The following is a 13,646-nucleotide window of genomic DNA, read 5'->3' as shown; positions in this document are numbered from 1 at the left end:
GCCTTTTGCACCTAGGAGAGCTATCCATTGATTAAATTTACCACCGATATCACTCCTCTATTTACCTACTCAAGTTCTCTAAATCAGAATGTCTATCCTTGGAAAATGAGAATTATTTCACTAGAGTTGTGATTCCTCCATTTTTATTTTTCAGATCTAAAAAAATCAATGTACATTATCAATGTATATTATTTAAAAAGGGAAAAAAATCATCTCATAGATGCAAAAAAAGCATTTGAAAATTCAGTATACCTGTCCATCATAAAAATTTTAAGTATGCCAGAAACAGAAGAGGAATTTCTTGACCTGACAAAAAGGCATCTACCAAAAACCCACAGCTAACATCATATATAATATGAGAGAGTGATTGCTTTCCTCTTAATATTGGATCAAGGCAAGAATTTCCTTTTTCGCTAATTCTTTGAACATTGTAATGGAATACCAATCCAGTGAAATAAAGAAAGAAAAATAAAAGACATATACATTAGAAAAGAACAAATAAAACTGTATCTATTCATAGAAGACATAACTGTCTTCATGGAAAGTTTCAGAGAATAATTAAAGACCCTTCCAGAATGAATACACGAAGTTTCCAAGGTCACAGTATACAAATAACATACAAAAATCAATTGTATTTTTATACTAACAATGAACAATTAGAACAAATTTTTTCATATACCATGTATAGCAACACCAAAATAAAGAAGTATAAATCTAACAATATATGTGTAAGATCTATGTGCTGAAAACCACACAATAAAGATGAAAGAAATCAAAGAATATAAACTGTGACTAGTTGTTGTGTATCTTTGGTTAAAGTCCCTGACTCTTCCTTGACCTCAAAAACTGAAACTATTAAACAACGTCCCTTGCAGTTGTATGCACATGCACTGCTTTTGTGAAACTTTAGTGAAAGTTGATAATGATACTTATGGTTTACTGTTACTTCCTATATAGTAGGCTTTGTGCTAAGCTGTAACGTGCAATGTCTAACTCAGTAATCACAGTAACTCTATGAGGTTGATAGTATTACTGGCCCTGAATTACAAATTAAGAAACTGGGACTAAAAGAGATTATATAGTTTGCCAAAAATCATGCAGTTAGTGTCAGAACTAGGAATTGCTTCTGTATGTTTCTGGCTTTATGGGCCAAGTTCTTCTTGCACCCCATTTGTGTGGTGATGCAGGCTGGCAGGAGATGGAATAGGGCCCTTTTAAAGTGGGAGCAGATGGAAATGTACCTTCTGCCACCTCAGGGATCACTGGATTTAAGGTTAACTGGCATTCTTCTTTCTCTTGGCACTTTGATTTGGGGTCATCATCAGCTTTATTATTATTATTATTATTTTTACTTTTATTGAAGCATAGTTGATTTACAATCTTGTGTTAATTTCTGCTGTATAGCAAAGTGATTCAGCTATATAATAAAAATAGTAGGGCCCTGTTGTTTACCCATCCTATATATACTAGTTTGCATCTGCTGATTCCAAACTCTAATTTCTTCCCTTCTGCGCCTCCACCTCCCCCTTGGCAACCACAAGTCTATTTTCTATGTCTGTGAATCTGTTTTTATTTTATAGATACATTCATTTGTGTCAAATTTGAGGTTCCACATACAAGTGATATCAGATTTGTCTTTCGCTTTCTGACTTACTTCACTTAGTATGATAATCTCCAGGTCCATCCACGTTGCTGCAAATGGCATCATTTCATTCTTTCTTATGGCTGAGTAATATTCCATTGTGTGTGTATATATAAGTATATACTACACACACATGTATATATACCACATCTTCTTTATCCATTAATCTGTTGATGGACTCTTAGGTCACTTCCATATCTTGACTATTGTAAATAGTGCTGCTATGAACATTAGGGTGCATGTATCTTTTTGAATTCGAGTTTTGTCTGGATATATGCCCAGGAGTGGGATTGCTGGATATGGCATATATCAGAGGGCCTTATTGGCAGGAGAAGTCGTTATGGTGTGTATATGTGTCCCCTTTGAGTGATCTTCATGCTCTTTCTCCATCATGTCCTGACCTGCCAGTTATTATACCACATTCTCCAAAGCTGCCTTCCTTACAGGCCTTTAGGATTGAAGGGAGCCTGAGTATATCTCTCCTCTCAGTAACTAGTTCGAAGTCTGGAATTGGGGGCGCTGGGCCTGTCGCTGGGATGGGAATTGCCTGGATGGCCAGCCATCCTTTCGCCCTATCAACCCCAAGATTGCACAAAGGCCCATGTGCTTGTGTGAGCCTGCTCTGCAGTAAATACAGCCCAGCTGGTGCTCCTAAGTCCCATATTTATTGTCAGTGTTCGGTGTTTGCAGCCTATTTCCCCATCTTGAAATGCAAAGTGTGTTCTATCTAGAAACTGACAAGTGAAGATTTTTATCCATTTGCTGTGTCTGGTGTGATAGCACAAGCAGTGCGTTTTATACTTAAAACACAAGCTGGTTTTATATAAAAATGCATGTGAGTCGAAAGCTTGGGCCTAGGGAAGCTAGTTGATGAATGCATCCTGGTAGGCAATTAAGAAAGGGACAAGATAATGCAGGGAAATTATATTTCTCTCGTTTTGCACAAGATTCATTGTCGTTTCCTTCTAATACATCAGCTACTTCTATCCTCATGCCACATTGGAATTTTCCTTCTTGAAATTTATGGGTGCACATTGGCTATGTATCATTGCTCTTATTTAATTTCATGGCAAACACAAGCGCATCCACACTCCTCTCTAAGCTGCACCTTGCTGCAAACAACAAATCGAAGAAACATATGCCTTCTGTTGAAGGATGAGGCAGGGAATAAACATTGTTCCAAGAGACGGGGGTAGGCTTCTCTAGGTCCCTCTCTCTCAAGCACACCCAGAGGACACGCAGCTCAGCAGGGCTTCCTGAGCTAATAAGGGATCTACTGCAGCTCTGGCCAGTGGAACGTTGCTCAGAAAAAGAAAAAAGAAAAAAGAAAAAAAAAAAGATTTCTCTAGTTATGCTAATACACACCAAATTCCCAGGAGACTAGGCTTGGCCTAGGAATTCAGCTACCTTTCAACTGTGGCATACTTTTGCCTCTTTACAAATACATTCCACATGCCCTCATCTGCAGACTCTCATGATGCCTAGTTTTCAGAGCTGGTCTCAGTGCTTTTGTAGGGTCTGTGCAGTCAGTTTCCAAACAGTTCCCAATCAATCATATCTGAGCTGAGAGGAGATATCACTTATAAGAGGCAAGTGCGACCAGGGCCAGGGGAAACTGGTCGTGAGGCATGAGGGATACAACTGTCCTTGGACCTAGTGGTGACGTTCAAACCATTTAAAAGTGCATGTGGCACAGGGCCAAGCTGCAGGACCGACATGGCGCTAGTGCTGGAGAGAAGCCCTGAAGCTCCTCTGAGGGGAAGTCGATGAGATCCTTGAGGAGGCACTAGGTCGGGGGCAAGAAGGTGGGACAGTGGTTTTTTCACACTAGGAAGAAAGACTTCTCATATTTTAACCATCTGTGCATAGCACTTGAGGTTCAACCCAGCTTGTGTAGATGGGAAGCCTCAGGGTGTATATTTCAGAAGGTGAAGCTCAAAGGAGCAGCAGGGATAGTTGAAGCTCTTACATCTGGCCCTTGTGTGTGGGGGGGGGGGCAGACTTCAGGTGAAGGCAGCTTTTCTCTTCCCGCACCTCTGTCACCCCTATATTGTTAGGCTCCTCCTCTTCCTTCATTTGTGTAGTTGCAAGAAGCACTATCCTTTCCGGAGGGAGTCCTACCGGAGGAAGCCAGGACAAAAGCCAGTTGAGACCATAAGACAGTGTCAGGAAATAAGGAGAAATGAAATCGGTTCATTCTTCAGCCCTCAGCAGGGGTTCAGTGGGCTCCTGGTCAGCCCCATGCCTCTTCTCACCCCTATAAACCAGCCTGGTCTTTGTGACTTCCCTCCCTGTAGAGTGTTGTACTTCCTCTCTAAGTCTAGAATCAGTTCTCAATCCAGCCGCTGTGCGATAGTCCTGACCCTTTGAGAAGGGGCCCTTGCCAGCCTCCCCCTAGCAGTTCTTGGATCTTCATAACAGCAACATGAGGTCGTACACATACTGATTAAGCCACATGGTTGAAACCCTAGCTCCAATCCTTTCTAGTCAACTATCCTCAAGCAAGTTACTGTCTTTTTTTCTTTTTATAGGAAAAAAAATGCCACTTCACTCCCAGGATGCAGCTGTGGTCTGGGAAATAGTATTTTGTTTTCACCATGTACCTATCATAGTCACACATTACTAACTAGTCCCTGGAAATCAACCACTCCAATCATAGTTATGGTGGAAAAAAATAATTGATGAACCTTGTTCCCTTGAATGTTCATCTGTCTGTTAAAAGATATTTGCCTTCCGAGGTTCAGCCCCAGCAAAATCTCCTTTGGGAGTCTCTCACCAGCAACTCAGTGCCCCCACTTCTGCTACCTGAGACATGCCTCCTGTGGACTCCGAGCTTTAACCTGTCTCCACACTCTTTACATGGGCAATTTCTTCTCTAGGTTGTGAAGTCCTCTGAGAACAGGGACTGTGTCTTTTCCTTTCTGTGCTGTTTTTCAAATACCCTACACAATGGCTGACATGCAATATATGTGAGAATGAATGAATAAAATAAAACACATAATAATTTTTTAAAATTTCTATGTGATCTACATATGAATCTTTTTAACAGAGCAGAAATTAGCTACACATGATAAAAGAACTAGGACTCAGGGAAAATGATTTGTTCAGCTAAAGAAAAAGAGAAAAACCTCATTAAGAATGTGGTTAGAACCTAAGTCTCACTGTCTCCCATATCCTAGTCCTATATTCTATTATATTTTGTCACTAGATAAGTTGGCTAGGATTTGTATTTTCTGCTGCAGTAATACTTCACTGATCTGCAGTATTATCTTGAGCCAGATAGAGGTCCTTGATGTCATCAAGTGGTAATTATTGCAACATAGGAAAAAAGAAGTGCACTGTGTTTTTGGAGGCTTGCTCCTTGTTATTAATTCAGGTGTTGAAGGTTGTGACACTTGTCATCTGAAAGATAATTTTCCTCAGATTTAATAATCGCAGTTAAGTCTCAGATTTGATTTTAATTTCAGACCTTGATGTCATGAAGTATTAATTATCTCCATTACCTACTGGTAATATTCCTGCAAACATGCACATGTTTGATTGGCAGGAATTTTTATTAATTTACAAGGATGAACTCAATTAGAAGAGCTCAGTTATTGGCACAATTCCACTTTCATACCTGCTATTTTGAATGGAGCAAAATCTTAGCCACTTCACAATTCTCAGTATAGAGGGTCAAATCATGTAAGTAGGGTGGCCAACTCTAGCAGAGATTGATTGACACGTATTTCATTGTCTGATCTACCTGAGTTTGCTTTAAAATGAGTGAGAAAAAAACCTCTGGGACTAATTAACATTCTTATAGTAAAGTAATGAGAGAGATTTTCAGTATGTACTTGGCTTTTTTTTTCCCCTCCATTACCATGCCTAGGGTTTTTTCTTGGGGCTGGCACAGTCACACCTCATTTAAGGAACTACATTTGTTTCCACGGTGCTTTAATCACGCAGAGTGAAAAAAAAAATCCTGACAAATGTTAATATTTTATGTTAAGTGAATCAGTTTCTCTTAGCTACCCACCACTCAGCCAAGCAGAAAGGAAAAATGACATCATGTCATGCCATCACCTGACAGCATAGGAACCTTGGGATTTGAGGAAGCCAGCCCTGCTTATCTCCTGTCCTGTGTCACTTACAAGAGTGTAACGTAATTTGACTTGGATAAATTCCTCCCGATGAAATGACTATTTATGAAATTAAGGAAAAAGTGATTTAGCTTAAGCTGGATTCTCCAACACAAGAATATAGTAGAAACAGTTTCTTGACATTCCCTTCACACCCCCCATTGAAGCATCTCTTTGCCAAATGACTTTTTAAGAGTGGCTTTCTGGTTCCACATCAGCAGAGAAAACTCTCTGCTTAGTCTTGAGGAATAACAATGCAGAATAATAAAACAAAGAAATTCCAGCAATGCCTTGTGCTTACATAGTCTCTCTCTAAGGAATGGAGCTGCATGCAATGCATACACAAAACCAAGCAATACAACTTTAGATAGTGTTCAGGAAGAAAAAAAAAAAAAAAATTGTGGTAATTCAGTCCTGCTCAGTCAACTACAGGGCAAACTGCAGTTGGGGCATAAAGTCCACCCAGAGTGAAAATTCTGTCCTAGAGACTCCCAAATTATTTAGAAGAGAGAGCCAGGATTGTTTGTGATTTGGGACTAAGGCAAACAACATGTTTTTACTTTAAATATTTGCCTTCAGAATTACGTTAGCCTCCTTGGTGATGAAAGGACCCAGATCCTTTTTGTCCAAAGGTAACTGTTTAGGATTTGTGAAAATTAACACATTATTAGAGTCATTTTCAAGCACCTTTCAAGGTTTTTAAAAGACAGTTGCTGGAAAGAGGGTCCCTGGACCCTGAACACAGCCATGCTCTCCTCCATTCCTCTTGTCTATACCCGCTCTCCTGGCCAGACTGCCACTCAGGCCTGCCTTGGACCTGGTGGTCAACCCACCAAAAGAATGTTTTCAGGGTCTGGTATTTGCTACTGTATGCTTCCCTAAGATCTTGAAATAGTCAGCCAATACTCAGGCAATCAAATCTGGTTTCACACCTCAAATCTATCTTTTTGCCCTTTAATTTCATATTGACAATATCCTATCTTTAGCTTTTGTATGTGTATGATCTTCTGGTACAGAGCTATCCGCTAGAAATACTATGTGAGCTATCTATGTAATTTTAAACTCTCCAGTAGCCATGTTAAAACATGAAATGAAATTAATAATGTGTTCCACTTAACCGAAAGTATCCCAAATTATGACCATTTCTTCATCATATAGCATATACAAATTAATATGTATTTTACACTGTATTTCTGTACAAAGTCTTAGAGATCCAAGGTGTATTTTATATTTATGGCGCATCTCACTTCAGATCAGCTACATTTCACATACTCCACAGCCACACGTTATTAAGGTAGTGGCTACCTTATTGAACAGCTCAATTTTAGAGCAATGGATATCATATTTGGTGCTTGGACTAGCAGTATCAGAGTTACTTGAGAATGTTTTATAAATACAGATTACTGGTCCTCAACCCAGGCCCACTGAAAAAGAAACTTGGGGGAGGTGGGGCTGAGCAATCTGTGTTTTTACAAGATTCCCAGGGAATTCTGATTACTTGTAAAAATTTGAAAACCACTGTTGTAAAAATTCAGGAAAAACCAATGTGTGTAGAGTACTTAAAGAATATTTATGCAGAAGAATCATCTCCATATTATAATGCCTCACTGAATATAAATATTTATATATTTATACTTCATCAAAACAAGTAAATAATGGAAGTTATTTATCATTTACAGAAAAACAAATGGAATTAATAGTAGCTTTTCTTTGTCATTTTAATGTTCTTCCACCCATAATTTTTTAAACATTGGGGCTTATAACATTGGTCTCTGTTTTGAATAAAAATTAAGTTCAGCTCGAGGGCAAGGAATATCTTGGGCATTTGTGAAGTGAGTGGGATCAGGCTGGGCAGGGCCCCATATGGAAGGATGGGCATGCCACGCGGAAGCATTTGGAATTTGTCCTGCAAAGAGAATGTGGTACTATTCCCCTTCTAGTCCCTGGTTTCTTGGTCTCTACCTGACACTAGCTTCTGCAAAGGGGCAAATTCTCTCCTGGGAAATGTGAATAGTTTTGTTTACTTTGGGATAATTGCTTATTTTGAATAATATATACTGTGCATGAATAACGAGTGGAGGAGCAGTGTGCAGACATGCCTTTCAACAGTTGCCTCCCATTTAGGCAGTAGAAGAGCGATTCCCCGGTGGACAAGCCCTCCATCCCCACAGAAGTCCCTTCAGTCCCTGCATTAGTGCATTAGCATTGCAGCCACAGTCTCTGTTGGGCTTGGGAACGGCCGGCTTCAACCTGCTGCTTGTTTACTAAATGGAATCAGCAGATAATTTCACGGTGGTATAGACAGCATGAAAATCCCGCTCAAGATTCATAAATCCTGCTTTAAATTTGGCCAGTTTACACACAGCCTGCCCTGTCAGCCCTGTCCAGTTGGAAGCTACAGAATCATCTCAGGAATGGAAGATGGAGCTGGGGGAAGAAAAAAGCATGCCTAGTCTCCCCACAAGCCCGGGGGAGGATGCAGAAGGGATCTGGACCAGAAGCCTTGGGAGAAAGGCATTAATCATAATCCATAGTTACTAAGTGGAGGAAATGCAGGTCAGAAGGTGAAAATCTTCTCTCCCAGAGCTGGGATCACTGAGTTCTTAATGGGAGAGCCTGCACTGGCCAGGTGCCTCAGGCCAAGAGGAAGCTCCATTCATCCCCTCCTCCACATTTATTTATACTTAGATGTTCTTGATTAAAATATGCCTAGTTCAGAGAGTGTCCCAGAAGTTTAGCTGAACGCACTGAATTTGGGAAGGAAAGAGGAGTGAGGGGTAAGGGGTACCCACTGGGACGAGACCCCTGTGACGAGGAAGAAATCTAATGCTGATTGAGCTCTGGAAGTGTGGGCAGTTCCCTTAACTCTGTTTCCGGTTTTTGACTCTCCTTGCTTTTCATATACAAGATGTTTCATGCCTGCCTAAAAAATAATTCCAGTGAAATCTTCCCAGGCCACACACACAGACACACACAGACATACACACACACACACAAACACACATATTGTACCCCTGAAAAAGATATGACACCATATATCCTGAATCTATATTAATATGCGAGGCAAAAATTTCCAGTATTTTCCTGGACTGAGCAGCATTTTGTAAGCTAACATGGGCCAGTTTTGCTGGGGAATTTCTAGAATGGATGTGAATAGAGTAGCCGCAGAAAGTTGTTCCTCACACCTTAGTGTCTGAGTCTGTGTTCTATTTTGTGTGTTCATTCTTCTTACAGAAGCAGAGGCTTTATACTTTACAGCCTAATCAGCCTAAAAACTGAGGTCTAGGAGTTGGGAAGAACTTTTGTTAGAAAAGCCATGGGGAATTGGTGGGTTCGATCACTGATAAAAGAGAATATAAGGGGTGTCAAGAATTAACAGGCTGACATCATAGTCTTCCTACCTGTCAGCAAAATCTCATGAGCACCTTGGTATTATTGCCTCTGGACCTAATGGATGGACCACTGATTAAGAGAAGGATTTTTTTCTTCCCCCTTTCTTTTTTGGCTAATCTGTGTCTATTCAGGATAGTCCTAGAAATGTATCCACAAATATTTGTGTGACACTGTTTAAGACCACATATCTACACGTATTTATTCCTTGATTGTGTTATTTTGAAGCTGGTGCTTTGTGTGTGGAAATAAGTCCAGAGTCACCTGCCACTTCTTTGGTGAAAATTTTAAGATTAAGATATTTTTTAAGATGACGTCTACATAGGAGAATGTACTTGTCTGTTCAGGTTACCATAACAAAATATCACAGGTTGGATGGCTTAAATAACATAAATTATTTCCCGCATGTCTGGAGGCAGAGAATCCGAGATCAGGACGAGGTCAGGACGGTCCCTGGTGAGTGCTCTGTTTCTGGTGTATAAATGGCTTCTTTGTCATTGTGTCCCCACCTGACCCTTTCTTCTCCTCTGTGTGTTGGGAGAGAGTTCCCTGGTGTATTGATGCTAATCTTATAGGATCTGATCACCCTTATAATTTAAACTTATTTACTTCTTTATTTCAATTACATTTTTTAGAATTGTGTAAAGAACAGTTGCATACATCAAAGGAGTATAGTATGATGTTTTGGTGTATACCGTGAAGACTGTCATTAGTACTCCTGTATTGCATGCTGGAAAATTTTTAAGCGAGTAGGTTCCAAGTGTTCTTACCACACACACACACACACACACAATGATGACCTTAATTACTTCTTTAGAGACCCCATCTCCAAATACAGCTACACTCCAGATACGTCTTCAGTGTGTGAACTGGGATTGGGGAACACAAATAATTCGTAATAGAGTATATCCAGGTGTTGAGCTGCTGGTAGATTTCAAGGTACATTATTCAGTGGAATGAGGATCACAGACATTCATCCTGTGCAACATTTTCACACTTCTGAACATCTGAGTGATGGGGTACAAGGACCTGAGATCTGCTGACCATTGGAAGTGATTTCTGGTGGGAAGTGTCTGTGTGTACTTGGCCACAGAGAAGAGGCTGCACCAGCATTTACTTGGAAGATTGTCACTTTCTGCAGAAAGGTTAGTTTAAACATTTGAGTTAATGTACTGTAAACTGTTCAACTGTTTCCTAAACAAAGGGAGTGCCTAAATGGCACATTGATTGTTCTTGGTTGGTACATTGTGTGTTTTGGGTTCCAGCTTGTTTGTAACTAAAAGCAAACAGCGGTGGTGTGATGGATTTGCCTGTGTGTGAAATGGATCTTCAACAAGGGAATCGCAAAACGTTTACACTTCTAGACGTGAGCGCTCCCAACACAGCACAGTCTGCCTTTCCAATTTCATCCAACTGTGATGGAAGGAAGGAAAAATTCCATAACATCAATGTGCACTTAATTGTCAGAGGGAAATAAAATTACGAAGTTTAGTAATACCATAAAATTCTGTGCTGTTATGCAAGAACCTAAAATTACATGCTCTCTAAAGGAAAATCATTATACTACAGGGACTCACAAAGGCTTTCCAAACAGAGCTGCATAATCTCACAGTTAAGAGCAGTTACTTCAGGTTGAAAGAGACTAAAAACAACAACAAAAAAGCAGGTTGTAAGGGTAGATAAATTCAAGGTGACTTTGGGTTATTGTGCTATTTTGAGCCCATGGAGTTAAGGGTGCAAAGGTAAGGATGATTTGTTTTACAAATATAAATTTAAACTGTGTCTTCTTATTTGATTTGAACTCCAATTAACACATTCTTTTACGTTCTAATAGATGGTTCAATCTTCAGTATAAAAAAGCAATGGATTCTGTTAAAGTGGCCCTCATTTAAGTGGGAAAAAAAAGACAGAGAAACAACACATATAATTAGCTCATATAATTTGGGCAGTTTTCCCAAAGGTAGGAAGCTTGTGTCTTCTCAGTGAAGGAGGGCAGGTGGAGGAAGGGGCACTGGGTTTGGTAAATGGAGCCTTCGCTTTGGAACGTGGACTTTGTTTTATTCTATATATGGGGACTAAAGCAAGATGATGTAAGGCGACTTATGCTGGGACTCTGGGGATAGGGAAAAGTAAATGAGGTTTCAAGTTACTGCTTTGAGTTTTTCTTCTGCCTGCACTTGCCTGTATAAGATGGGTCTTCAGTGTTGGGATCCCAGGAAATGATCTTTAAGAAGCAGTGCAATGAGCACAGCTAAGCAGCCTCACAGAGGTATAGGCATCATTCCTTTGGGGCAGCTGGAGATTCCCAAGATTGTCATCTGCAGTTCTTTGAGAATATGTCCCCCTTTGGTAAAAACTCCATCAGCACAAAAATATGGCCCCACTTGTGCTGCCCAAGGCGCTGCTGAGTCTTTGAAATTCTCCGTCATTCTTCCGAATAGGCAGTTAGGTTAGCAGAAAGGGTATGACTTGCGACTCAAACGACCCCGAGTTCTAGGACTCTACTTTCTAGCTGTGTGATCCCAGGTGCAGTTTTGAACATATGTGAACCTTGGTTTTCTTCCCTGTAAATTGAGGATAATAATACCTACCTCATGACTTTATTAGAATTAAGAAAAAATGTATGTTTCCTTCTTTTGTCTTGGCAGTAGAGATGAGTGTGTAGGCAATGAAAAATTAAGAGAAAAATTAGACTCAATTCAGGCAAAAGTGAGTAGAAAGAAGATAATGCTAAATATCAACAACCATGTCAAGGCCAGGCTAATGCATAAGCACAAGCAGAATTTCTGGATTTAGTACAAATATTTCTCATGGAATATTTGGGACATAATTCTACTAAAAAAAAAAAAAAAATCCTTATCTGAAATTCACATTTAACTGAATGTTTTGTATTTTATCTGGCAACACTAATCAAAAAGTGTCATGAACATGTGGCTAAAAGGATATGTGTCTTGTGTGAAGTTCATCAGGCAAGGCTAATGCCCATGGGGGAACTGCTGACTGATTTTTATGTGATTGGAAAAGCATTAGGTGGGAAAGTACTTACTGAGGTTCTTATAAGAATCAGATTTAACTAATCATTACGATATGATAGCACTTAGCCAATCAAATAACTGGTAACTGCTAACAGATCGTAATTATCTTATGGTGTTTAATCAGCAGTTAATTTGTAGTAAGAGGTGACTGTTGTTGATTTATCGTATCCAGTCCATGATGGATGTGGGTCATCTTGAGCCATGTTTGCTGCTTAGGAAGAGAGAACCTACCCACCATGATCAGAGTTTACTCTTCTCACAGGAAATAAAACATGGGGAGAACAAGCCACTCACCTCCAGGGCCTCACCAGGCCGCACTGGAGAGTGGGGACTTCCAGCAAGACAGTTCTGAGATCCTAAAGGTACTCTGAGCCTCTGGGACAGCCGTGGGGAGGGGAGGCCTGCCCTCACTTCTCTTCTGCAGGGAGTAGGATTTGTGTCTTTTCTCATTGTCCTTATGGGTTTTTTTCTAGATTTAAAGTAAAGCACAGTCTGAATGCCAGCCCAGATCTCCTAGCATAAACTGATTTTGAGATCTGTGCACTTACTGTACTGCTGCTGGCATCTCTTCTGTCTGAAATTTTGCCCTCATTAGCCACCAGTGTTAGTGCCAAGAGCCTGGGCTTTTTTGGGACGTGGCACCGCTACCTGTGGTACAAAGCTACACATCTTTTCTAATATGTCATAGTCATTAAAAAATTTTTTTTGGCCTTCCTTATGGATATAAAATAGTATCTCATTATTTTCATTTGCATGTCTTGGCTTGCTAGCGAGTTTGACAGCTTCTTCTTCCACCTATTAGTCATCTCGTCCTCTTCTTCTATTACCTATTAATATCTTTGCTCACATTTCTATTGTAGTTCCTGACTTTATAGACCTTGACTTAAAGGTTTTAAATATGAGGCATAATCTTTCATTGCTGTCATATTTCTCATTCTTATTTGTGCCAATGGATGTCCTTCAATGACTGAAGTTCTTAATACCTGTGTAACCCCATCCAGTAATATCCCCATGTTGTATATGCTTCTGATATCTGTTTAAATACATTCTCCCCCTACTCCTAGGTATCAAAATTATTTTTTAATTTTTTTCTGTTACCGGATATATCCTATCCCCATGTAGCATTTAGATCTATTCTTTTGTTGAATTATTTTAATTTATTTTCCAGCTTTTTTGAGATATAACTGACTTAGGACATTGTGTAAATTTAAGACATACAGTGTTATGATTTGATGTATGTATATATTTCAAAATGACTAAAACAGTAAAGTTAGTTAACCCACTCATTACCTCATACAGTTACCGTGTGTATGTGTGAACTTTCACTATCTCACATTTAGATTTTTAATTCATCTGACTCCATCTTTATATGTGATGTGAGTTAGGGCACATATTTTTTTCCCTTATTGTGAGTTTCCAATAAATCATTTCCCTAGACAATATGTTTTCAGTTTTACT

General features: G+C 39.7%; 1 long non-coding RNA gene across 2 annotated transcripts in view; it reads left to right on the top strand.

Moving 5' to 3' along the window:
- The window catches only part of LOC102159977 (uncharacterized), a 777,987-nt gene that overhangs the window by 608,713 nt on the left and 155,628 nt on the right, over positions 1-13,646 (top strand). Inside the window, exon 8 of one of the 2 annotated variants that reach the window (XR_014842499.1) lies at positions 7,888-12,006. The exons of the other annotated variant lie outside the window; for it this stretch is intronic. This is a non-coding gene — a long non-coding RNA (uncharacterized LOC102159977). Of the gene's footprint in view, positions 1-7,887; positions 12,007-13,646 lie in introns of those variants that run through there. 2 annotated transcript variants of the gene reach the window in all.

Source organism: Sus scrofa, chromosome 3 (genome assembly GCF_054392235.1).
Source record: "Sus scrofa isolate SSC_HxYL_T2T_F1_AM1 chromosome 3, Sscrofa_HxYL_maternal_Yorkshire_Landrace_v2.0, whole genome shotgun sequence".
Taxonomy (NCBI): domain Eukaryota; kingdom Metazoa; phylum Chordata; class Mammalia; order Artiodactyla; family Suidae; genus Sus; species Sus scrofa.
Note: the sequence above shows the minus strand (reverse complement) of the source record. Positions and strands in the feature narration are given on the sequence as shown.